General features: G+C 39.6%; 1 protein-coding gene across 22 annotated transcripts in view; it reads right to left on the minus strand.

The window, feature by feature from the left end:
- The window catches only part of ZNF638 (zinc finger protein 638), a 158,484-nt gene that overhangs the window by 99,868 nt on the left and 33,050 nt on the right, over positions 1-25,566 (minus strand). For 8 of the 22 annotated variants that reach the window (XM_078349099.1, XM_078349093.1, XM_078349097.1 and 5 more), the window contains exon 1: positions 3,734-3,826. The exons of 7 other annotated variants lie outside the window; for them this stretch is intronic. The gene's annotated coding sequence lies outside the window, so the exon portion shown is untranslated. Of the gene's footprint in view, positions 1-3,129; positions 3,827-25,566 lie in introns of those variants that run through there. 7 more of the 22 variants (XM_078349094.1, XM_078349098.1, XM_035272330.3 and 4 more) reach the window with 2 other exon arrangements.

Consider the following 25,566-nt stretch of genomic DNA (forward strand, 5'->3'; position numbering starts at 1 on the left):
AAAGGAAAGTTTTTCTTCAGTAAGTAAACTGTAAAAAAAGGTAGGTGGGGAGTTTATAGACTTGAGAGTTATCAACTGTAACCAATTATAAATGAATTATGAACATTAGTTGGATCCTGGCTGCAACAACCTTTATACAAACATATAGGGGTAGGAGCCAGTGAGATACAACTGGCAAAATGTGAAATCTGTCTGAATATGATATTAAAATTAATCACTCATAATTATTGTTTTAGGTGTAATATGCATGTTTTTTCCTAAACATTCTAGAGAAAATTCTGAACTATATATTGAACTGACATAAGGATTTGCTTAAAAATAAGCAAGTAGAGATGAAACAGGACTGACCATTAGCTTGTAATAATTAAAACTGGATAGGCACATGAATAAATTAATATCACTCTATTTTTGCTTATGTTTAAAATTTTCCATATTAAAATATATACTTTTTTTGGGTAAAAATATTCAAAAGCAAGTTGGCAACTTTTACTCAGCAGAGACAACAGGGAAATTAGCTGAAAGTTTAATAAACAAAGACTGTGAAAATAAGACAGGAACTTTTTAACTTGATATAGACTGGAACAATAAATATATTCCGGTTCAAAAGAGCTGAAAAGTAATCCAAAATATATGTTAGGGGTAGCCATTAAGAAAATAGAGTGAATGCAGTGGCTCACACCTGTAATCTCAGCAATTTAGGAGGTTGAGGTGGGAGGATGGTTTGAACCAAGGAGTTCGAGACCAGACTGGGCAACACAGAAAGATCCTGTTTCTACAAAAAATTTTTAAAAAGATTAGCTGAGCATGGTGATGTGTGTCTGTTGTCCCAGCTACCCAGGCGGCTGAGGCAGGAACATTGCTTGTGTCCAGGAGGTAGAGGCCACAGTGAGCCACGGTGACACCACTGCATTCTAGCCTTTGAGACAGAGTGAGATCCTGTCTCAAAAACGAAACAAAGCAAGAAAATATATGTACATTAAAGCTATTTCTCCTGTTTCCTGGACTTTCCTTTCAATCCAAAATCCTTCTAATTCTTGACCCTCACCAGCATTATTACAGTTGTGTTTATTTCTACATCTCACCTTTTCCTCACTTTTTCCTTTCCATTATTCTCTTCTCTTCTATATACTTATTTTCCTTCCATTTTAATTTGCCACCACAACTGTCACACCAAACAAGGTGGAAACAATGAAGAATACATAAGCGGGATACACACGAGGGCTTTATTTGCTTTAGCCAGAAACACAATTACTTTCAATTTGGAGAGTCTCTAAAACCACTACAATGCAACATTCATTAGCACCTGTTTCTTTGCTTAACAGCCCAAACTGCGTTACTGGGCACCAATACTGGAAATACTGTTTCTAAGTGAGTAAGGCATTTTATTAAGGATTTAGATAAATTTAGTTCAAACCTTAATCAGTAAACATTAAGGCACAGTGGAAAGAGCATGATTTGGAGTCAAGGCTCTGGTGACTACCAGCTGAGTTCATTCACTCAACATCTGAGCATCGAATACATATCACTGGGAAAGATAAAAAGACGAACATAACAATCACATAAACGGTTACTATATATTGGTAAGTACTACAAAAGAGGCATGTAAAAAGTTCATAGAGGCACAAAATATTTTAATTAAAGTTAGATTGACCTTTCAACTCCAAATTTCTATTAATCTAAATCCTTTTAAGCTGTTTAATTAGAACACCCACAGATTATGATTTTCTATCAAAGGATGCTGCCTAAGCACTTAAATTTTGAAATAAAAGTAATAGCTTACATTTATTAAGCACCTAGTATGTGCTCAGAACAGGAGCTTTCCATACATTGTCTCACTTAATTTTAAGGTCACAAAAATCCCAAGCAGGAAGTAGTCATGTCACCATTATACAGATACGGAAACAAAAGTTCAGGAAGGCTAAAATAACTTACCAAAGTCTCACACATACTGAGGAAAATAGAGATTTGAATCCAGATCTCGATTCCAAAACCTATTCTCTTTCCACTAAACTATTTGTCTCATTTTCTTCCACTACATGAAAACAAAATTTCCAGAAATAACCTACTTAAGAGCACCCAAGAAAAACTCTAAGATAGTCGTTAAAAAGTGATGACTGATTGAGAACCTTTTTAGAGTATCTGCCATACACACCCTCCCAAACAAAATGCAAAAAAGATTACAAAACAAATATACCCAATATACAATAAATATGTGACATAAACACATTATGAAAGCTAGTTAATACAAACTAGTAAGATTTTGTGATTTCTTCCACCGTTTTATCTTTACCCTTTCTTTCTTGGATCCAAGAAAAATGAATTCCCAAGGAAGTAATGGCCCAGCATTATGTTGGGATGCCACACAATTATTTAGAAGTACATATTACAGAATACGGGGTACAAAATAAATATAAAATGCTGTCAAATAAACTTTTTAAAAAGATAGCAACATAGTCCACTAAGTCTAGAATGTCTAATCATTAACAAAATTTAAAGCCATTTAAAGTAAGGTCATTTACATGTTCTTCTGCCAAACCTTCCTTAAATTCACCTTTTTTTGATCAATCCCTTTTTTCAGGTTATCAATTGTAAATCTGAACTGGCAAGCAGAGCATCCCTGAAAAAGTAATCCTTCACAACAAAAGAGGGAAAAAAGCAGAAAATTTTCCTGCACAATTCCAAAGCTCGTTAGAGAAAGTACTTGAATTAACCTAAGTCGCTGTATCCTGGTGACAAGTTTTTCATCGGAACTCCTTTAGACTACTACTATTCCCTGTCCTGTCCCAAAACTTCGCCTAAGGGCAAATTGTAAGATTAAGAAATATTTAACTTGAGGTAACCTTCACAGTCTAGTTTAATTAATGATTTTGTGATACCGAAGTATCCCTCATTTGCAATTATCTCAAACAACAAAAGATCTATTTCAAACGTTCTCAAGGATTCCAGTCTGGTTATACACAATTCCCCCTCCCTTCAAAGGAACGAGGCCCAAGCTAGGAATCACACAAAAACAATGCACTAACGTTCTGTTTTCACAATTCCTCCGAGAATTTGGAAATTATCAGTATCACAACCATTTATGAGCCCTCAGTTTCCCAAACAGAGGTGACATTTTCCTTGCTTTCATACCTGCACTACGCAGCACAGAACACCGGCCCGCAAAAGCCGCTTGGATCCTAACATTCCCTCCTCCCCCTCCCCAGCTCCAAACACAAACACGTTCTTCTCTCCAAGCTTCTTGCACAATGTCGCTGGCCAAAGGGCTTGGCTAAAACTCCACCGCCTCTTCGGGCCCGACGGGAACGCTTTCTCCCTGCTCGGCGCTCCCTCACCACCGCTTCCTCGGCTGTCAGGCCCGGCGCAGCCTTGGCAGGCCCTGCGCGGTTGGGGAAGGGGCAGCCTCGGCCTCGCCAAAGGGCTCTTCACGTTCCTCCGCCCAGTGCAACGGCGTTAGGCAGCTCTCCTCGAGGCAGGGTCCTACACGGGTGCCAGGCCGGGCCCTCCAGAGTAGTGAGGTGAACAAACGACGGAGCAGGGCCGAACAGCTTCCCTTCCCATCCCGAGGGTCCCCCAACCTCCTCCCGCCCCCGCCGTCTGCCCGCCGCCATTTTGTGCGCAGCCGCTGCGACACAGATACAATAGTCGGCCCGGATCTCACAGGAAAGGCTCAGGACCCGAACGATACGGGCCTCCGCCTTCCAAACCCCTACTCCCAACAGGGCAGCGGTCCTACCTATGCCTACCCGACTAACAGCCGGATCCCATTTGGCCCCACACAGTTTAGCACTCAGCCTCCAGTCTCGACGCCGAAGAAGCTACCGCCTCCAAAGAGCTGCACGCATGCGCACATCTCGAGCTCCAGCGAGCTCCCGTCTACTCCCAGCGCGTGCGTACCGCGGGCGCCGCGCTCTCCCGCAGCCCGAAAAGGGCTGGCTCCCGGAAGGGGGCGCTCCCGCTAGTGGCGGCCAAGAAGCCTGCGGCAAAAAAAAAAAAAAAACAACCTCCTGCGCCCGTCTCCACCCCTTTGTTGGTTCTGTGTCTGTCCTACTCAAACCGCTCATCCTTTTAAGACCTATAGCGTCTCACCTCCTTCATAAAGTCTTCCCTGATCATTTGTGCCTTCAATAATAACATTATAACGGGTTATACTCACGCCTAGCACAATATATTGCTTTGTATGGTCAAGAGTTTGCCTGCTTTTATCCTGTCACCTTGCACCTTTTGAACCCTATGACAATAATGTGATGTGTATCATAGCTACTTGAAACGTCTGTAAATTAGAATTCAACTAAAGCTTATTCAGCTAAAACTTTAACGCTCTGAAAATCCTTTTGTCATTTCACAATAAAAAGTCCTATCTGTGTGACAGATACTTGTAATCCTCATTTTACCCATGAAAAACCTTGGGATGACAGAAGTTAAAGAACTTCGTTATGCAATTTTTTATCTTCTCAAGGTGACTCTACTACACCAGTATGAAAACCCAGTCATTGGACAAAATCTGGTGAAACTCACGAGCCCTGCCATATGCATACCACACAAATCACACCGCGCACCCTGAGTCTCACACATCCGTCTCACCTAGCACTCAAGCAGATGCATTTCTCTATTCACATTAAAGCGAGCATCTGAAAGACAAAAAAGAAAAGTCGTTTTAAAAAGATATCTTTTTTTTAACCTCTGAACTTTTTATTGGCCTCCTGCTCCCCAAAGGATCCCCTGCTTCTGCTGGCTTAATGTCTCAGAACTTTGGTGTCGTTGGTCTCAAACACCACTTTGTCACCAACAGGTGGTGATCTTTTGGATGGTTTGCATGGAGTTTCTGCTGTCCAGGGCATCACCAAGATTGAAGAAGTCCTTGCCATCTTCCAGCAGGCAGCGGTAGGTGGTGATCTCAGCCACTAGCATGACCTTGATATTCAGCAGGGCCTCATACTCCTGGGCCTGGCACTGTCCCTCTGACCAGGTCTATGACGGCTCTGACTTCAGGTGCAGCTGGATCCTGCTGAGCTGCTCCATCTGCAGGGCATAGCAGGCCTCCACCTCCCTCAGGCTGTTCTCCAAGCTGGCCTTCAGATTTATCAGAGTCCAGGCAGATCTCCAAGGACTGGACTGTACATCTCAGCTCCATGAATGTCATCTCAGCAGTTCCAACCTCAGCAGACCTCATGGTGACCACTAATGTGCTCTCCTCATCCTGCTGAGACCAGCGCTTGTCCAGCTCCTCTCAGTTCTTCCAGGCCAGCTCATCACATTGGGCCCGGATGTCTACCATGATGTTGGTGAGGTCCTGAGATTTGGAGGCATCTACCTCCGTGGTCAACCCAGAGCTGGCAATCTAGGCTTGTAGGCCTTTTACTTCCTCTTTGTGGTTCTTCTTCATGAAGAGCAGCTTCTCCTTGAGAGCCTTGATCTCTGTCTCCAGCTGCAGCCAAGTGACATTGGTGTCATCAATGACCTTGTGGGGCCCATGAATGTTGCTATCCACAGACTGGTGCATGGCCAGTTCTGTCTCATATTTGACTATAAAGTCATCAACAGCAAGATAGGCATTATCGATCTGCAGAAGGATGCATGCATTGTCCACAGTATTGCAAAGATCTGAGCCCTGAGGTCCTCGATGGTCTTGAAGTAATGGCTCCAGTCTCTGACCTGGTCCTCCTTCTTCTCCAGGTGCTTCTGGATTTTGCTCTCCAGCTGCCAGTTCTCAGTCTCCAGGCCCCTCACTCTATCCAGGTAGAAGGCCAAGGGGTCATTCAGGCTTTGCATGGTATCGTTCTCATTCTGGATGCCTCCCAATCTTACCAGACCCCTGACCATCCCCACCGCCAGGACCCCAGACTCCATGCCGCCCCGGAAGCTGTTGGAGCAGGACACAGAGATCCAGGAACCAGAGCCCCCGGCGCCTGCACAGGTGCTGGCCACGCTGCTGACTGGCCGGGTGCCATAGCTGGGCACCTGGACAGAGCCCAGGGACAGACAGTTGGTAGAGAAGGTGAAGCGAGTGGTGAAGCTCATGCTTTCTGGGGAGGAGAGTGAGAGGACAGGACTCAGGCTTTGCCGACGACCTAAAAAGATATCTTGTCAGATTTTCATTTCAAACTAAAAATCCTGCTAGGAACAACAAACCAAAACAACAAAAAAGCCAAGAAGCTCCTTCCAAACCCCAAATAACCCATGTGAACATTTGTTAAGTTTCCTTCTATATATTTATTTATATTCATACAAACACATGCAAATACAGTATTTGCAAGTAACAGGAAATTTTTTTTCACACATTAGGTATTTGCTTTTCTGATTATTGACATTTCTTCAAGTAAACCGTATAATCCTTTTTTAAATAATTGTATCATATTCTAGTATAGCTGCTTTAGCAAGTTGTTTCCAGTCTTTTTGCTACTACAAACAGTGCTGTATACAAACTTACCAAATGATTCTTTAATTTCTAAAGGCTGGAATCATAGTGGGACTCCTGGATTAAATGTACGTGTGTATATACATTTAATTTTAATAGGTGTTGTAGAAATACTTCCCAAAAAGTTTCTAAAAAGTGTCACTTCCACTAAACATGTAAGAAAATAACCATTTCCTTACAAACTCACTTCTTTCTCTAAACCTAAAATACTTTAAATATCATTGGACTTATCTGTTCTTTAAAGTTTGAAAAAATTCACCTTTGAAATATCGTTTGGTGCTTTCAGAGTTGTTGTTCTCCAACTTTCTCTTAATACTTCATGATATTTAGTTAGGTAAGAAATTCTCCTCCACAATGAATTTGGTAATTTATATTTTGCTTGAAAAGCATCCATTTCATCTAGATTTTCAAACATTTCCCTAGAGTTAGGCAAAGTAACTTATGAAATTTCTTTCATTTTCTTCATGTGGGCCCCTTATGTGGCTTTATTTATTTGCACAGCACTTCCAACATACCAATAATTTGTTTCTTATCCATCTTCCTCCATTAGAAATGTAAGCTCCCTGAGGTCAGGGATATTTGTCTGTTTTCTTCACTGCTTTATTTCCAATTCACAGAATGATACTTGGTACATAGTAGAAAATCAGCAAATATTTCTTGAAAGAATGAATGATTCTGATGGGTGAGTGTGTGTGTGCGTGAGTGCATGTGTGTCACTGTTGAGCATCTTTTCATGTATTTCTTTTCTTTTTCTTTTTTCTTTTTTTAGTCTCCATTTAACTGGTTTATCAGCCGCTAATAAATATGCAACACAAGGAGGGGCTGAGGGTGAACTCCCAGTCAGGCTCCTGTGTCCAGGCTTAAGCAAGAGCCATGTGTATTTCTTCATTTTAAAAAACTTCTCCCTTTCATATTCTTTGTGTATATTTCTAGTGAAGTGATTGTCTCACTAGGAGGTAGCTCTTACTATATATTAAGGGACTATTAGCCCTTTGTCAAATATGTGGCAATCAGTTTCTCTTCACTGAAATTTTGTTTCTATCTATTACTATTATAAACTAAATTTTCATGCAATCAAATCTATTGATCTTTTCATTTATGACTTCTGAGTTTTCTTTTTTGTCTAGGAAGCCTAATCCCACTCCCTTAAAGCATATACACCCAGAAATTACACACAATTCTCCTAAGTTGTCTAAACTTCACAGTTGTTCACAGTTGTTCAATTTTGTTTACAACTTCACAATTTTATTTTTTACATTTAGAATTTTAATCAATCTAACATAATTTTTATAATATGAGATAGATCTGGCTTCATTTTCTTCCAAATGAATAAAGGCAATCATGAAGGTTCCAGATGTTAAGTAACCACCTTTTTTCACATAATTGAAATATATCTTCCCCTTAAAAAGCAAACAACAAAAACTATTTCGTTCCCATGTATAAAAATGAATTTATGGCCCTTCTAGTCTGGTTTAACGATCTATTTGTCTACCTGTGGGTCAGGGCCATTTCATTAACTGAGCCAATAAACATGTATTATTTATGTTTTTATTTTCTGTATATTATGATGTTTGACATCTTATTAAACTTTCTGGCTGGGGAGAAATTGCCGCTCCTAGGGCTAACCAATTCTTAGAGAAGGCAAAGCTCAGCCAGGAGCTTGCCTCTGATATGCAAACTACCCAATCAGAGCCATCCTGCTCTATCTGGCCAGTACACCCCAGGAGGCAATATTCCTCTGCCTTAATCATCCCAGGATCAGGTACCAGGCAACTAGAGACCACTCCTATAGCTTAGAGCCTAAGGAAATGATTCAAACTAGCCACTTCTGAGTTGTTTACCTTGCTCTGTCTTGCCTTTCCCTGAGAAACTCCAACAAAGGCCTTGGCCTGGGCTCCTCCCGTCCCTTGTTCCTGCCCCTTCTGCCTCCTGACAGACTTGGGTGTTTCCTCATGTGTCCTAGAGCATGCCTCCTGCTTCTAGGACCTGTGAGTATAGTAAACTTTGTTTTCCTGAGCTGCTTCTGGAACTCCTCTTGTGGTCAGACCTGACTGACCCTCACATAAAAGAATGCAAAACAAAATACTACTTGAGAGACGCCTCTGTGTCTGGAACTATTCTAGCCACCAAGGAGTGAGTTGAAAACCAAAATACAACAAACACTCAGTTCTGCCCTCATAGCACATACAGCCTTGATAAGGGAGACAGACAATCAATGAGTACATATATAGTATGTCAGATGGTGACAGATGCTGTGGAGGAAAACAAAGCAAGATCAGGACACGTAACAAAGACTGCAATTTGAAATGAGATGGTCAAGAAAGGCATCACTAAGAAGGCAACGTTTGAGCAGAAATCTTACTAAAGTGTGTGAAAAGAATCTAGGAGGAAGAGTATTACAGGAAGAGTGAAAGTAAAATGTAAAAGCTATGAGATGAATGCCAGCTTGCTGTACTTGAAAAAGCACAAAAGCCAAAGAGGTGGCAACAGCATGAGTAAGATGGGACATGGGAGATGAGGTGGAGGGGAGCTGGAAAAACTTACTTGCCAGATTAGTGTGCTAGGGCTGCCATAACAAATCTCCACAAGTTGGGTGGCTTAGACAACAGAAATTAATTCTCTCCATTCTGGAGGCTGCAAGTCCACAGTCATGGTGTCAACAGGTTTGGTTCCTCTTGACATCTCTCTCCTTGGCTTGCAGTTGGCTGCCTTCTCACCATGTCCTCACATGGTCTTTTCTTTATGCACATGCATCTGCATCTTCCTCATATAAGAACATTAATCGTATTGGATTAGGGCTCCGCCCTTATGACCTCATTTAACTATAATCACCTCTTTAAAAGCCCAATCTCCAATTATAGCCACCTTCTGAGGTATATGGGCAGTTAAGGCTTCAACATATGAATTTGGGGTGGACACAATTCCAATAGGCCATTTGGAAAGCTTTGTTTTTTTACTGTGAATGAAACAGGAAGGTTTTGAGCAAAGGAGTAAGACCATTTAACTTACATTACATTGAATATTTACTCTCTGTCACTTTTCTAAGAACTGGAAGATACAGCAGTTATCAAATACCTGCCTTCACAAAATTTACATTTTAGTGAAAATAAATAATAAATAATGTGGCAATGTAAAATTCTAAAAAATACTACAGTTGGGGGGAAATGATGAGGCAGGGGCTGGGGAATGCTTTAGATAGAGTAGTCAGGGAAATTTCAGATAAGGTGACATCTGAGCAGAGATATAAAGGATGACAGGGAAAACACATGTAGAATATTTGGAAGAAAAGTTTTCAAACCAGAGGAAACATCAAGTGCCAAGGCCCTGAGACAAAATGTATTTGAGAAGTAACAAGAAGGCCAGCTCAGATGAGGAAGAATGAAGAAGAAGGATGAGATGAGGATGAAGAAGTATCAAGAGACCAAACCATCCAAAAGCCTTATATGCCATTTAGGACAATGCATAACACTGAATAAAAAATTGGATTAGAGATCTCAAGAGTTATCCTTCTAGCTCCTTCGCTAATACTAACTTCACTGGATTTCAGATTCATGTAAAATGTGGGAAGAAAGAAGACTACATTAGCTTTTCCATAAGATGTGAGGCTGGAAATCTGTAAACTGAAAAATGATCACCAATTTATGATATTCTAAGAAAAAAATATTTTTTTTGGAGACAGAGTGTCACTCTGTCACCCATGCTGGACTACAGTGGTATGATCTCGGCTCACTGCAACCTCAGCCTCCTAGGTGGCTGGGATTACAGGCAGGAGCCACCATGTCCAGCTAATTTTTTATTTTTATTAGAGACAACATTTTGCCATGTTGGCCCGGTTGGTCTTGAACTTCCGACTTCAGGTGATCTGCCCACCTTGGTCTATCAAAGTATTTGGATTACAGGCGTAAGCCACCGCACCTGGCCAGAAAAATATTTTTTATCTTAGAGTTTACTATATCCAAGCTTTTATGTCTTGTAATCATATGGATTATTTCGATAAATCCTCAACATTCCTATCTAAAAATATCAATACTCTTGACAAGGGAAAAATACCTATCCTACTACATATCATCTTCTGTCGCTCTCTTCCACATCTTCTTCCCTCGCCCACTCTGTTTTCTGATTGGTCAGACAACAAGCATTGAGCAGCTCCATGCAGAGCTCAGCTTCTGCCTGCTCAGCACAGTCACAGCTCAATGCCTAATTAGAAAACAGAACAGTCATCACAAACTTTGTTAACATACTCTCAATGACATAGAGAATCTCATCACCATTTCAGCTCAAGTGCAAGTATCCTAATAAATAGGATTTGGGGGTAAGTATGGCCTTTTTGTATTTAGAATCTAAATCTAAGTATTGGGATAGAAAAAGGGCCATGATGGAAAGTGTGAGAAATCCCAGAGTCATTTATTGCCCTGAAAAAGGACAGAAATATCAAGAAAACTTAATTCTAACTGACCCTTAAATTTTGAAGACTCTAAGATACAACCAGACATAATATATGTAGAAGTTCAGAAACTTAAGAAAACAAGCAGTTATTTTTCTGAGTTTTAATCAAAGATAATGTAATGGCAAACAGAAATCAGTTTGTCTCTTGTTACAGTGGTTGTAAAATATGTTCATAAATTTCTTTAATACACTTCACTTCAAGAGGCGAAGCCTAATTCCCTTCCCCTTGAATGTGAGTCAGACTTAGTAAGTTGTTTTTCTTTTTTTGGACACGGAGTTTCGCTCTTGTTACCCAGGCTGGAGTGCAATGGCGCGATCTCGGCTCACCACAACCTCCGCCTCCTGGGTTCAGGCAATTCTCCTGCCTCAGCCTCCTGAGTAGCTGGGATTACAGGCACGCACCACCATGCCCAGCTAATTTTTTGTATTTTTAGTTGAGACGGGGTTTCACCATGTTGACCAGGATGGTCTCGATCTCTTGACCTTGTGATCCACCCGCCTCGGCCTCCCAAAGTGCTGGGATTACAGGCTTGAGCCACTGTGCCCGGCCAGTAAGTTGTTTTTAATGACGACAATGTGGTGGAAGTAATGCTGTGTGAATTCCAAGGCTACATAATAAAAATGAGAGCTTCTGCCTGAGGATCCCTAGCTACTGGATTACTTAACCTCAGGAAAGTCAGCTGCCATGTTGTGAGAATACCCAAATAGCCTATTAAACAGAAGACCATAAGCAGGGCCAGGTGCAGTGGCTCACAACTGTAATCCCAGTACTTTGGAAGGCCAGTGTGGAAGGACTGCTTGAGCCCAGGAGTTCAAGACCACCCTAGGCAACTTAGCAAGACCCCACCTTTACAAAAAATTATTTTAAAAATTAGCCAGGCCTGGTGACTCACCTGGTGGCTCCTCAGCCTCCCAGCTATTTGGGAGGCTGAGAAGGGAGGATCACTTGAACCCAAGAGTCCCAGGCTGCAGTGTGCTATGGTCACACCACTGCCATTCGAGTCTGGGTGAAAGAGCAAGGCCCTGTCACCCCACCACCAAAAAAAAAAAAGGGAAAGGAAAAAGAAAACAAATTGCCAACCATTTCAGTGAGCCACTTTGGAGGCAGAACCTCCAGCCCCAATTTAGCCTTCAGTTGACTATAGCTTAAGTCAACATCCTCAAAGCAATTTCATGAGAGACACTAAGCAAGAACTGCCTAGCCAAGCCACCTCTGAATTCCTGACTCATGGGTAAAGAGAAAAAATGTATATTTTTGTTTTAAGCCATTAAGTTTTGGGGTAATATTTAATACAGCAATACATAACTAATATACTTATTATACGAAGACTAAGAAATCAATTCATTAAAACCATGACTCAAGGGCCGGGTGTGGTGGCTCACGCCTGTAATCCCACCACTTTGGGAGGTCGAGGCGGGCAGATCACAAAGTCAGGAGTTTGAGACCAGCCTGGCCAACTTGGTAAAACCCATCTCTACTTAAAATATAAAACATTAGCTGGCTGTGGTGGTGTGCACCTGTAATTCCACCTACTGGGGAGGCTGAGGCAGGAGAATGGCTCGAACCCAGGAGACGGAGGTTGCAGTGAGCCAAGATTGTGCCACTGCACTCCAGCCTGGGTGACAGAGCAAGGCTCTGTCTCAAAAAAAAAGAAAAGAGAAAAAAAAACCATGACTCAAAATCATTATCTATCAATCAGTGGAAAACGAGCTGGGATTTAGAAACAATACAATTTTGACTTGAGTCCGACTTCAGCAATATTAATTAGTTTCCTCAAGCATAAAATAATAATCCTTAACCAGCAGGATCATCATCTTATGAACCTTTTACCCCAATAGCACTGTGTACACAGTCTACGTACTAGCTACAAAAGCAATTCAAGATATGGAAAATCATGGCAGGCGGGAGGCAGGACTAGATTGCAGCTCCTAGTTGGATGGACAGAACAGCATGTGGAGGCTTACACCATCAACTTTTGCTCCAGAATAGCTACACTACAAAAGCCAAGAGAACCCACAGACCTGCTGAAGGAAGTGGATGGCTCCTACAGGACCCGGAAGAAACCCCAAATACTGTAAGTATCCAAACCATAGAAGAGGGAAAGGGAGATCATCTGCCCCCAAACACATACCCCTGACTGGGGAACCTGAAGGTCTAGATTATGGGAGGAGATTCTGACCTGACCTGGAGCTGAGTCTCTTTAGAGAGCCAACTGAAATAAAGGGGTAGAGGAAGCAGCAGGAAAAGCCCTGTAGGCCTGCTGGGTCCCCTAGCAAGCCATTTCTGCCTCGCCTCACAGGGGTCCTTAAGGAGGGCTGCCAGAGGCACCGGGAAAAGGCCACAGGGAAAAGGAAACCTCCAGCTGAACTTTGTAACAATTTGAACCAATCAAGAAGTCTCCTGGCAAGAACACCAGGGAGGGCATGAATCCAGTATACAGACTCTACAGCTGGGGGAAGAAGGAAAGCCCTACTTACTTCCGCAGCTGTGAGGGAAGTAGCCTGGGGCAAGTTCTCAGCCCTGCTTGCCCACTGCCTGGAAACAGGCTCGGTGCTATTGTAGGGGGCATAGTGGCAGTGAGACTGGCCCTTTGGGTTGCCTCGGAACTGGGTAAGGCCTGTGACTGCTGCCTTTACCCCACTTCCCTGACAACTTGCATGACACAAGAGAGGGAGCCATAATCCCCTTAGGAACATAACTCCATTGACCTGGAAACCTCACTCCATCCCCAGCAGCAGTTGCAGCAAGACTCACCCCAGCAAAGTCTGAGCTCAGACACATCTAGCCCTTCCCTACCTACCCTGGTAACTAAAAGCAAAGGGCACATACTCTTGGGAGTTCTAGGGGCCACCTGTTCCTCCCCATACTACTACAGCTGATGCTCTCTTGAAAGCACCACCTCCCAGCAGGAGGCCAACCAGAACAAAAATAGTGTACTAATCAATCAAAGCTAAGAACACTAGAGAGTCCATTTCAACTCCCTGCTATCTCCACCGGAGCAGGTGCTGGTATCCATGGCTGAGAGACACATAGACAGTTCACATCACAGGATGCTGTGCAGACAACCCCCAGTACCAGCCCGGAGCTTGGTAGTCTTTCTGGGTGGCTAAATCCAGAAGAGAGACAACAATCACTACAGTTCAGCTCTCAGGAAGCCACATCCCTCGGAAAAGGGAGAGAGTACTACATCAAGGAAACACCCCACAGGACAAAAGAATCTGAACAACAGCCTTGAGCCCTAAACCTTCCCTCTGACAGAGTCTACCCAAATAAGAAGGAACTCCAGTAATATGTCAAAACAAGGTTCTTTAACACCTCCCAAAAATCACATTAGCTCACCAGCAATGGAATCAAACCAAGAAGAAATCCGTAAATTACCTCAAAAACATTCAAAAGGTTAGTTTTTAAGCTAATCAAGGAGGCACCAGAGAAAAAGCAAAGCCCAGTGTAAGGAAATGATTAAAAAATAATACAAGAAGAAAGGGCAAAATATTCAATGAAATAGGTAGCATAAATAAAAACAATCAAAACTTCAGGAAACAATGGATGCATTTATAGAAATGCAAAATGCTCCAGAAAGTCTCAGCAATACAATCAAACAGAAGAATGAACTTCAGAGCTCAAAGACAAGGTTTTCAAATTAACCCAATCCAACAAAGAAAAAGAAAAAAGAGTAAGAAAATATGAACAAAGCCTCCAAGAAGTCTGAGATTAAGTTAAATGACCAAACCTAAGAATAATCAGCATTCCTGAAAAAGAAAAATCTAAAAGTCTAGAAAACATATTTGGAGGAATAATCAAAGAAAATTCCCCAGCCTTGCTAGAGAATTAGATATCCAAATACAAGAAGCTCAAAGAACACCCGGGAAATTCATCACAAAAAGATCATCACGCATTCACATTGTCATCAGGTTATCTAAAGTTAAGACAAAGGAAAGAATCTTAAGAACTCAGGCAAAAACACCAGGTAATCTATAAAAGAAAACCTATCAGATGAATAGCAAATTTCTCAGCAGAAAACCTACAAGCTAGAAGGGACTGGGGCCCTATCTTCAGCTTCCTCAAACAAAACAATTATCAGCCAAGAATTTTGTACCCAGCAAAACTAAGCTTCATAAATGAATAAAAGAGTCTTTTTCAGACAAACAAATGCTGAGATAATTTGCCACTACCAAACCAGCCCTACAAGAACTGCTAAAAGGAGCTCTAAATCTTGAAACAAATCCTGGAAACACATCAAAACAGAACCTCTTTAAAGCACAAATCTTACAAGACCTATAAAATAAAATAAAATAAAATACCCCAAGGTCTACAGGCAACAAATGACACAATGAATGAATGGAATGGTACTTCACATCAATACTAACATTGAATGTAAAGGTCTAAATGCCCCACTTAAAAGATACAGAATTGCAGCATGGATAAGAATTCACCAACCAACTACCTGCTGCCTTCAAAAGACATACCTAACATATAAAGACTCATCTAAACTTAAGGTAAAGGGAGGGAAAAAGATAATCCATGCAAATGGACACCAAAAGAGAGCAGAAGTAGCTATTCTTATATCAGACAAACAAACTTTAAAGCAATAGCAGTTTAAAAAGACAAAAGGGAGCATTATATAATGATAAAAGTCCTTGTCTAACAGGAAAATATCACAATCCTAAACATATGCACCTAACACTGGAGCTCCCAAATTTATAAAACTAATAGATCTAAGAAATAAGATAGACAGCAACACAGTAATAGTGGGGGACTTCAATACTCCACTAAAAGCACTAGACAGGTCATCAAGACAAAGTCAGTAAAGACATGATTTAACCTATACCCTGGAACAAATGGACCTAACAGATATTTACAGAACATTCTACCTAACAACTGCAGACTACACATTCTATTATACAGCACATGGAACATTCTCCAAGAGGGATCATACGATAAGCCACAAAATGGGCCTTAATATATTCAAGAAAATTGAAATATCTAGCACTCTCTCAGACCACAGTGGAGTAAAACTGGAAATCAACTCCAGAAGGAACCTTCAAAATCATGCAAATACATGGAAATTAATTAACCTGCTCCTGAATGATCATTGGGTTAAAAATGAAATCAAGATGGAAATTTAAAAATTCTTTGAACTGAACAACAATATTGACACAACCTATCAAAACCTCTGGGATACAGCAAAGGCGGTGCTAAGAAAAAAGTTTATAGCCCTAAATGCCTATACCAAAAAGTCTGAAAGAGCACAAACAGACAATATAACCTCACATCTCAAAGAACCAGAGAAACAAGAACAAACCAAACCCAAACACAGCCAAAGAAAGGAAATAACCAACAGAGCAGAACTAAATGTAACTGAAACAAAATAAAATACAAAAGATATATGAAACAAAAAGCTGGTTCTTTGAAAAGATAAATAAAATTGATAAACCATTAACACAATTAGCCAAGAAAAAAAGAGAAAATCCAAATAAGCTCAGTTAGAAATGAAATAAGAGATATCACAATTGACACCACAGAAATACAAAAGGCTACTACAAACACCGGTATGTGCATAAATTTGAAAACCTAGAGGAGATGGATAAATTCCTGGAAAGCTACAACTTTCCTAGCATAAATCAGGAAGAATTATATACTCTGAACAGACCAACAACAAGCAGCAAGACTGAAATGGTAATAAAAAAAAAATTACGGTCGGGTGCTCACACCTGTAATCCCAGCACTTTGGGAGGCCCAGGTGGGCGGATCACAAGGTCAATGGATCGAGACCATCCTGACCAACACAGTGAAACCCTGTCTCTGCTAAAAATACAAAAATATTAGCCAGGCGTGGTGGCACGCACCTGTGGTCCCAACTACTCCATAGGCTGAGGTGGAAGAATTGCTTGAACCCAGGAGGCGGAGGTTGCAGTGAGCTGAGATTGCACCACTGCACTCCAGCCTGGTGACAGAGCAGGACTCCATCTCAAAAAAAAAAAAAGAAATTACCAACAAAAAAAGTCCAGGACCAGACAGACTCACAGCAGAATTCTACCAGACATTCAAAGAATTGGTACCAATGCTATTGACACTATTCAAAAAGTTAGAGAAAGAGGGAACCCTAAGTCATTCTATGAAGCCAAGTATCACCCTAATACCGAAACCAGGAAAGGACATAACCAGAAAAGAAGACTACAGACCAATATCCCTGATGAACATAGATGCTAAAATCCTTAACAAAATACTACTTAACTGAATCCAACAACATATCAAAAAGATAATCCACCATGATCAAGTGGGTTTCATATCAGAAATTCAGGGATGGTTTAACATATGCAAGTCAATAAATGTGATATGCGACGTAAACAGAATCAAAAACAAAAATCACATGATCATCTCAATAGATGTAGAAAAGGCATTTGACAAAATCCAGCATCCCTTAATGATTAAACTATCAGCAAAATCAGCATACAAGGGACATATCTCAATGTAATAAAAGCCATCTATGACAAACCTACAGCCAACATAATACTGAATGCCAAAAAGTTAAAAGCATTCCCTCCAAGAACTGGAACAAAACCAAGATGCCCACTCTCACCACTCCTCTTCAACATAGTACTAGAAGTCCTAGCCAGAGCAATCAGACAAGAGAAATAAATAAATGGCATCCAAATCAGTAAAGAGGAAGTCAAACTGTTGCTGTTTGCTGATGATATGATTGTTTGTCTAGAAAACCCTAAGAACTCCTCCAGAAAGCTCCTAGAACTGATGAAAGCAAGTTTTTCAGCAAAGTTGCCAGATACAAAATTAACGTACACAAATCAGTAGCTCTTCTATACACCAACAGCAACTGGACTGAGAATCAAATCAAGAACTCCACCCCTTTTACAGTAGCTGAAAAAAATAATTTAAAAATACTCAGGAATATATCTAACCAAGGAATAGAAAGACCTCTACAAGAAAAACTACAAACACTACTGAAGAAATCGTAGCTGACACAAACAAATGGAAACACATTCCATGTTTATGAATGAGTAAAATCACAATATTGTCAAAAGCAATCTACACATTCAATGCAATTCCCATTAATAAACCACCATCATTCTTCACAGAATTAGAAAAAGCAATCCTAAAATTCATATGGAACCAAAAAAGAGCCCACACAGCCAAAGTAAGACTAAGCAAAAAGAACAAATCTGAATGCATCACATTACTTGATTTCAAACTATACTATAAGGCCATAGTCAGCAAAACAGCATGGTACTGGTATTAAAATAGGCATGTAGACCAATGGAACATAATAGAGAATACAGAAATAAACCCAAATACTTACAGCCAACTGATGTTCAACAAAGCAAACAAAAACATAAAGTGGGGAAAAGACACCCTATTCAACAAATGGTGCTGGGATAATTGGCAAGCCACATGTAGGAGAATGAAACTGGATCCTCATCTCTTACCTTATACATAAATCAACTCAAGATGGATCAAGGACTTAAATATAAGACTGAAACTATAAAAATTCTAGAAGATAACATCAGAAAAACCCTTCTACACATTGGCTTAGACAACAATTTCATGACCAAGAACCCAAAAGCAAATTCAATAAAAACAAAGATAAATAGCTGGGGCTTAATTAAAGACCTTTAAAGGGACAGTCAGCAGAGTAAACAGACAACACACAGAGTGGGAGAAAATCTTCACAATCAATACATCTGACAAAAGACTAGTATTCAGAACCTACAAGAACTCAAATTAGCAAGAAAAAAAACAAACAATCTCCTCAAAAAGTGGGCTAAGGAAATGGATAGACAATTCTCAAAAGATATACAAATGGCCAACAAACATTTAAAAATGTTCAACATCACTAATGATCAGGGAAATGCAAATCAAAACCACAATGCAATATCACCTTAGTCCTGTAAGAATGGCCATAATCAAAAAAATCAAAAAATAATAGATGTTGGCATGGGTACAGTGAACAGGGAACACTTCTATACTGCTGGTGGGAACACAAATTAGTACAACCACTATGGAAAACGGTGTGGAGATTCCCTAAAGAATTAAAAACAGAACTACTATTTGATCCAGAAATCCCACTCCTGGGTATCTACCCAGAGGAAAAGTCATTATACAAAAAAGATGCTTCACAACTGCAAAAATCTGGAACCAACCCAAATGCTTATTAATCAATGAATGGATAAAGAAACTGTGGTGTATATATACAATGAAGTACACTCAGCCATGAAAAGGAATGAATTTATGGCATTTACAGCAACCTGGATGAGACTAGAGACTATTATTCTAAGTGAAGTAACTCAGGAATGGAAAACCAAACATTGTGTGTGTGTGTGTGTGTGTGTGTGTGTCACACACACTATGCTACATATATCTATGATATATATATCATGTATCTCACTGGAATTAAGTTAGTATAAATCTGAAGTCGATTCTGAAAAGTTAAGATGTTCAGTTGACCCTTGAACAACATGGCTCTGAACTGCATGGATCCATTTATGCACAAATCTTTTTCAGTAACTGTAATGCAAAAATTTTTGGAGGTTTGTGACAATTTGAAAAAACTCACAGGTGAAATGCATAGCCTAGAAATATCAACAAAAAAATAAAAAGGTCTATTATGAATGCATAAAATATATGTAAATAATAGTCTATTTTATCATTTACTACCAAAAAATATATAAAAATCTATTATAAAGTTAACTTATCAAAACTTACACATATAAACACTTAAAGACCATACATGAATCCATTTGCAGTTGAGAGAAATGTAAACAAATGTAAAGAAGAATTAAATCATAACTGCATAAAATTAAATGTAGCACATATTATGTAACTGTAACAATTTTGTAGCCATCTCCTATTACTATTGCAGTGAGCTCAAATATTCCAAGTATCCACTTAAAATGCCATGTGACACCAGTTGTCTCTCTAGCAAATTGCAAATCACAATAAAAATTGATCTTTCATATTTCTTGTGTTTTTCATCCTGTTTAGTGTAAAACTGTAAACCTTGAATAACACCATGGGACCCATACAAAGTGTCATCAGTGATGTTGGACGTGCTCCTAAGAAGCAGAGAAAAGTCATGATATTACATAAAAAAGTTCAAATTGCTTGACATGTACCACAGATTGAGGTCTGTAGCTGTAGTTACCCACCATTTCCAGATAAATGTATCTAGTGTAAGGACTACTGTAAAAAATAAAATTTATAAAATCATCACTGCAGCTATGCTAGCAGGCACAAAAACCCTGTGTTTTTGCAAAATACCTTTGAATGCAATATTAGACATGCAGATTCTACAAGGGTTCAGAACTGCTATAAGAAAGGCATACCTATAGACTCTAACATTATTCAAGAAAATGCAAAGTCATACAGCAACTTAAAGCAAACGAAAGTAAGGGATCTAAAGTTGGAGAATTTAATGTCAGCAAAAGATGGTTTGACAAATTTAGAAAGAGATGTAGCTATAAAAATGTCAAGATAACAGGAGAAGCAGCTTCTATTGATCAGGAGGCAGCAGCTAAGTTTCCAGACATCATTAAGAGAATTCTTGAGGAGAAAGAATATCCACGTGAATAGGTATTTAATACAGATGAAAGTCTCCTATCCTGGGAAAAAAATATTGCCACAAAAAACATTTATTAGTAAAGAAAGAAGCAAGCACCAGGATTTAAGGCAGGAAGGGATAGGCTAACTTTACTGTTTTGTGTAAATGCAGTCAGGTTTATGATCAGGGCTGCCCTTATTAATAAAGCTGCTAACCCAGATCCATTAAGGAAAAAGATAAACACCAGTGAACTGTCTTTTGGTTGTACAAAAAGAAAGCTTAGACAAGGAGAACTCTTCTTCTGAATTGATTCCACTGGTGCTTTGTCCCTGAAGTCAGGAGTTACCTTGCCAATAAGAAATTACCTATTACAGTTCATCTGATATTGGCCATCTAGAACCCTAAGAGTTCAACACTGAAGGCAATGACATGGTCTACTTGCCCCTAAACACATTAATTTAGTCTCTAGATCCAAGCTATGGAAGAGAACTTCAATAGGGAGGACACCATAAAAGTCTGGGAAGACAATACTACTGAAGGACCCATAGTTAGATTTTTTTAAATATAAAAGATGGTTTCTTGCTATGTTGCCTATGCTGGTCTTGAACACAAGGCTTCTCAAAGTGCTGGAATTACAGGTGCAAGTTGCCACGTTTAGTCCATGGTCGTTATGGAATAAACCTCAAAATGCTATCATATTTGAGAGAAGGAAAAGGCGGAGGAGGGAAGAGAAGGAAGAAAAAGAGAAAAGAGAGAAAGGAGGAGAGGGAGAGGAGTGGGGGAGAGAGGGAGAGAGAGAGAGAGAGAAAGAAGGGAGGGAGGGAAGAAGGGAAAGAGAGAGAGGGAAAGAGAGAGAGAGAGAGAGAGAGAGAGAAAGGGGGGAGGCCAGGTGAAGTGGTTCACGCCTGTAATCCCAGAACTTTGGGAGGCCAAGGCAGGCAGATCATGAGGTCAGGAGTTCAAGACCAGCCTGGCCAATATGCTGGTCTCTACTACAAATACAAAAATTAGCTAGGCGTGGTGGTAGGCACCTGTAAGCCCAGCTACTCAGGAGGCCGAAGCAGGAGAATAGCTGGAACCCTGGAAGCAGAGGTTGCAGTGAGCTGAAGATCACACCATTGCATGCCAGCCTGGGTGACACTCTGACAAAAAAAAAAAAAAAAGAGAGAGAAAAGAAACAGGAAGGAAGGAAGGAAGGAAGGAAGGAAGGAAGGAAGGAAGGAAGGAAGGAAGGAAGGAAGGAAGGAAGGGAGGAGAGGGAAGGGGAGGGGAGGGGAGGGGAGGGGAGGGGAGGGGAGGGGAGGAAGGGAAAGGAAAGGGAAAAAGGGAAATGAAAGGAAAGGGAGAAAGAGAGGGGGGAAAGAGAGAAAGAGAGAGAAAAGGGAGGGAGGGAGAGAGGGAGAGAAGAGAGAAAGAAAGAGAGAAAAAGGAAGGAAGGAAGGAAGGAAGGAAGGAAGGAAGGAAGGAAGGAAGGAAGGAAGGAAGGAAACCACATCAGAAGAATTAAGAGATGATTTAACAGAGATGAGTGCTTTTAAATCAGTGCCAGATGATAAGGACAAAGATGGAGAAGTAGTGCCAGAAAACAAATTGACATTAGACAGTCTGGCAGAAGCGTTCTAATTATTCAACACTGCTTTGACTTCTTTTACAAGATGGACTCTTTTATAATGTGGGCACTGAAACTAAAGCAAATGGTGGAAGGAAGATTGGTACCATATAGCAACATTTCTAGAGAGATGAAAAACCAAAAACGTCAGACAGAAATTATGATGTATTGCTGTAAATTTACACCAAGTGTGTCTGGTCTGCCTCTCCTGACTCTTGTTCCACCTCCTCCACCATCCCTGAGACAGCAAGGCCAATCTTTCTTCTTCCTCCTCTTCTTCAGCCTATTCATTGGGAAGGTGATGTGGATGGAGACCTTTATGATGATCCATTTTCACTTAATGTATAGTAAATATATTTTCTCTTCCTTATAGTTTTCTTATTAACATTTTCTTTTCCCTAGTTTGTTTTACTGTAACAATACAGTATATAATACATAGAACACATAAAATATGTGTTAATTAACTGTTCCTGTTATCAGTAAAGCATCTGGTCAACAACAGGCTATTTATAGTTAAGTTTTGGGAAATCAAAAGTTATACATAAATTTTCAACTGTGTAGGATGTCAGTACCCCTAACCCCTATGTTGTTCCAGGGTCAACTGCCTACAGTAAGTAAGCCCTAGAGCAACAACTAAGTAAATAATTTTTAAATTATCTATATAATAAAAAATCATAAAGGGAATTAAGATGTTGTACTACCAAAATATTCATATAATGCAAAAAAGCGGTAAAGGAGAAATAGAGAGGAAAAGTCATGAATAATAAAAATGAAAATTGAAATGGCAAACATAAACTCAACTATATTAACATTAAACATGAATTGATGAATTCAATCAAAAGACAGAGATTGTCCTATCCAATAAAAACATGTCTAATATATGCTGTCTTCAGAAAACACACCTTTTTTTTTTTTTTTTTTTTTTGACACAGGGTTGCCCAGACTAGACTGCAGTGGAGTCATTTCAGTTCACTGCAGCCTCCACCTCGCAGGCTCTTTTTGACACAGGGTTGCCCAGACTAGACTGCAGTGGAGTCATTTCAGTTCACTGCAGCCTCCACCTCGCAGGCTCAAGCGATCCTCCTACCTTAGCCTCTCAACTAGCTGAGACTACAGGTGTGTGCCACCACATCTGGCTAATTTTTATACTTTTGTAGAGACAGGGTTTCACCACCTTGCCCAGGCTGGTCTCAAACTCCTGAACTCAAGTAATCCACCCACCTGTGCCTCCCAAAGTGCTAGCATTACAAACGTGAGCCACTGCGCGCAGCCTTAGAACACACACTTTAGACTCAAAGGTACAAACAAGCTGAAAGTAAAAGGATAGAAAAATATGTATCACACAAATATTGAAAAAATTGAAAGGGGAGAGGCTATATGAATATCAGACAAAAAAGACTTTATAACAACTTAGTGTCAATAATATACAAAAACTCTTGCTTCTTTACAGCTCCACCCAACTTTATGTTGGTCACAAACTACATCCTTATACACTGTGCGACCATTAACATAGATTTACAATTATTGCTTTATGGACTTATTAATTGCATGGAAAAAACAAGAGTTACAATTTAAACATGCAACATTGGTTTTTAAATTTACCTATGTAAATTCTAGTTCTTCATTTCTTCATATGGTTTTGAATTATTGTCTACTATCCTTTCATATCACCCTGAAAAACTACTTTTAGCATTTCTTTCCTTTTTTTGAGACAGAATCTCACTCTGTTGCCTAGGCTGGAGTGCAGTGACACAACCTCAGCACACTGCAACCTCCACCTCCTGGGTTCAAGCAATTTTCATGCCTCAGCCTCCCAAGTAGCTGAGACTACAGGTGTGCACCTCCATGCCCAGCTAAGTTTTGTATTTTTGGTAGATACAGGGTGTTGCCATGCTGGCCAGGCTGGTCTCAAACTTCTCAAATTATCTGCCCAGCTCGGCCTCCCAAAGTCCTGGGATTACAGGCATGAGCCACTGCACCTGGCCTCTTTTAGCATTCCTTATGGAGGTTTACTAATGACAAACTCACTGTGGTTCTGTTTATCTGAAAATAAACTAAAAAACACTAAATGATGCACTTTCAATAGATGAATTGTATAATATGTGAATTATATCTCAATAAAGCTTTTATGTTAAAGCTTCCTTTCATAACTAATTAAAGTGAATTTTAAGGTTACCCAATAAAGAGAAAGCACAGGTGCCTAGCTCAGCTGATGGAAGGACAGTTTTCACAGAACAATGGAAAATGAACTCTTCATCATCATGACCCTGCTGTCTCGCTTACTCATCTTGTCATTCCCTCTGAAATAGGTAACTGTTTTTCCCTACTTAGGTGACTCCACCATACAGGTAACTCAGTCTTTCTAGCTTTCTGCTTTACCTCTAATCTTGATTTCTGCTTCTTTTCTTTTTGAAAATTTCAAATTCAAATTGTTTGGGTCTCATCATCCATTTTTAGAAGACTTCTCACACTAGTCTACTCATAAGTCACTTCTCTGGCTAATACAATGCAGCTTTTAGCTATGATACTTATCCCTAATTTAGTTAGCTATGGCAAAGATAGTAAGGTAACATTTCTAGAAAATATCTCAAAATGAATTAGAAAATATTTTGAACCTAATAAAATGTATCATATAAAAATTTAGAGGGAAATTTTTAGCATTAAGTGCTTATATTAGAAGAAGAAAGGTATCAAAACAATAACCTAATAATCTTCCACATTAATATAGGTATATGCATTATTTATATAATACGTAGATGCACAGTTAAATACATAAATACAACATATAAATAGAAGAAAATAAATGATAGAACTCATCAATGAAAAACAAAAGCTGACTTTTTAGATCAATACAATTGATAATCTTCTAGCCAGACTGACCAGAAAAAAAAAAAGAATGAAGACAAATTGTCAATAGTCAAAACGAAATGTGACATTACTACAAATATCTCATAAATACTAAAAGGAAAAGTAAAGGAAGACCATAAACAATTTTATGCTAATAAATTCAACAATTTTTGTGTAAATGGACCAACTTTTTGAAAACTAATATAATACAAAATGATATATATAATATACATAGTCCTTCCAGGTTAGATTTATATTTTATTATAAAAAGAAAAATATATAAGAAAAAAATGAAGCAAACATAAATAGTCTTAAAAATACTAAATAAATTGAATTTATAGTTAAACCTTTCAAGAAAAAAATCTCCAGGCCCTGATAGCTATCCAAATTAATTCTACCCATTATTAAAGAATAACACTAATTAAATACAATCTCTTCTGGAAAATACAAGATGAAAGAACAATCTCAAATCGAATGTAAAGTATAAAACTGTAATTCTTTACAAAGAAAACATAGGGGAAATCTTTATGACATCTCTAAGATGAAGAATTCTTAGACATGACACCCAAAACCATATTCTTTTTTTTTTTAGACAGAGTTTCGCTCTTGTTACCCAGGCTGGAGTGCAATGGCGCGATCTTGGCTCACCGCAACCTCCACCTCCTGGATTCCAGTAATTCTACTGCCTCAGCCTC

This window comes from Callithrix jacchus, chromosome 14 (assembly GCF_049354715.1).
Source record: "Callithrix jacchus isolate 240 chromosome 14, calJac240_pri, whole genome shotgun sequence".
Taxonomy (NCBI): Eukaryota; Metazoa; Chordata; class Mammalia; order Primates; family Cebidae; genus Callithrix; species Callithrix jacchus.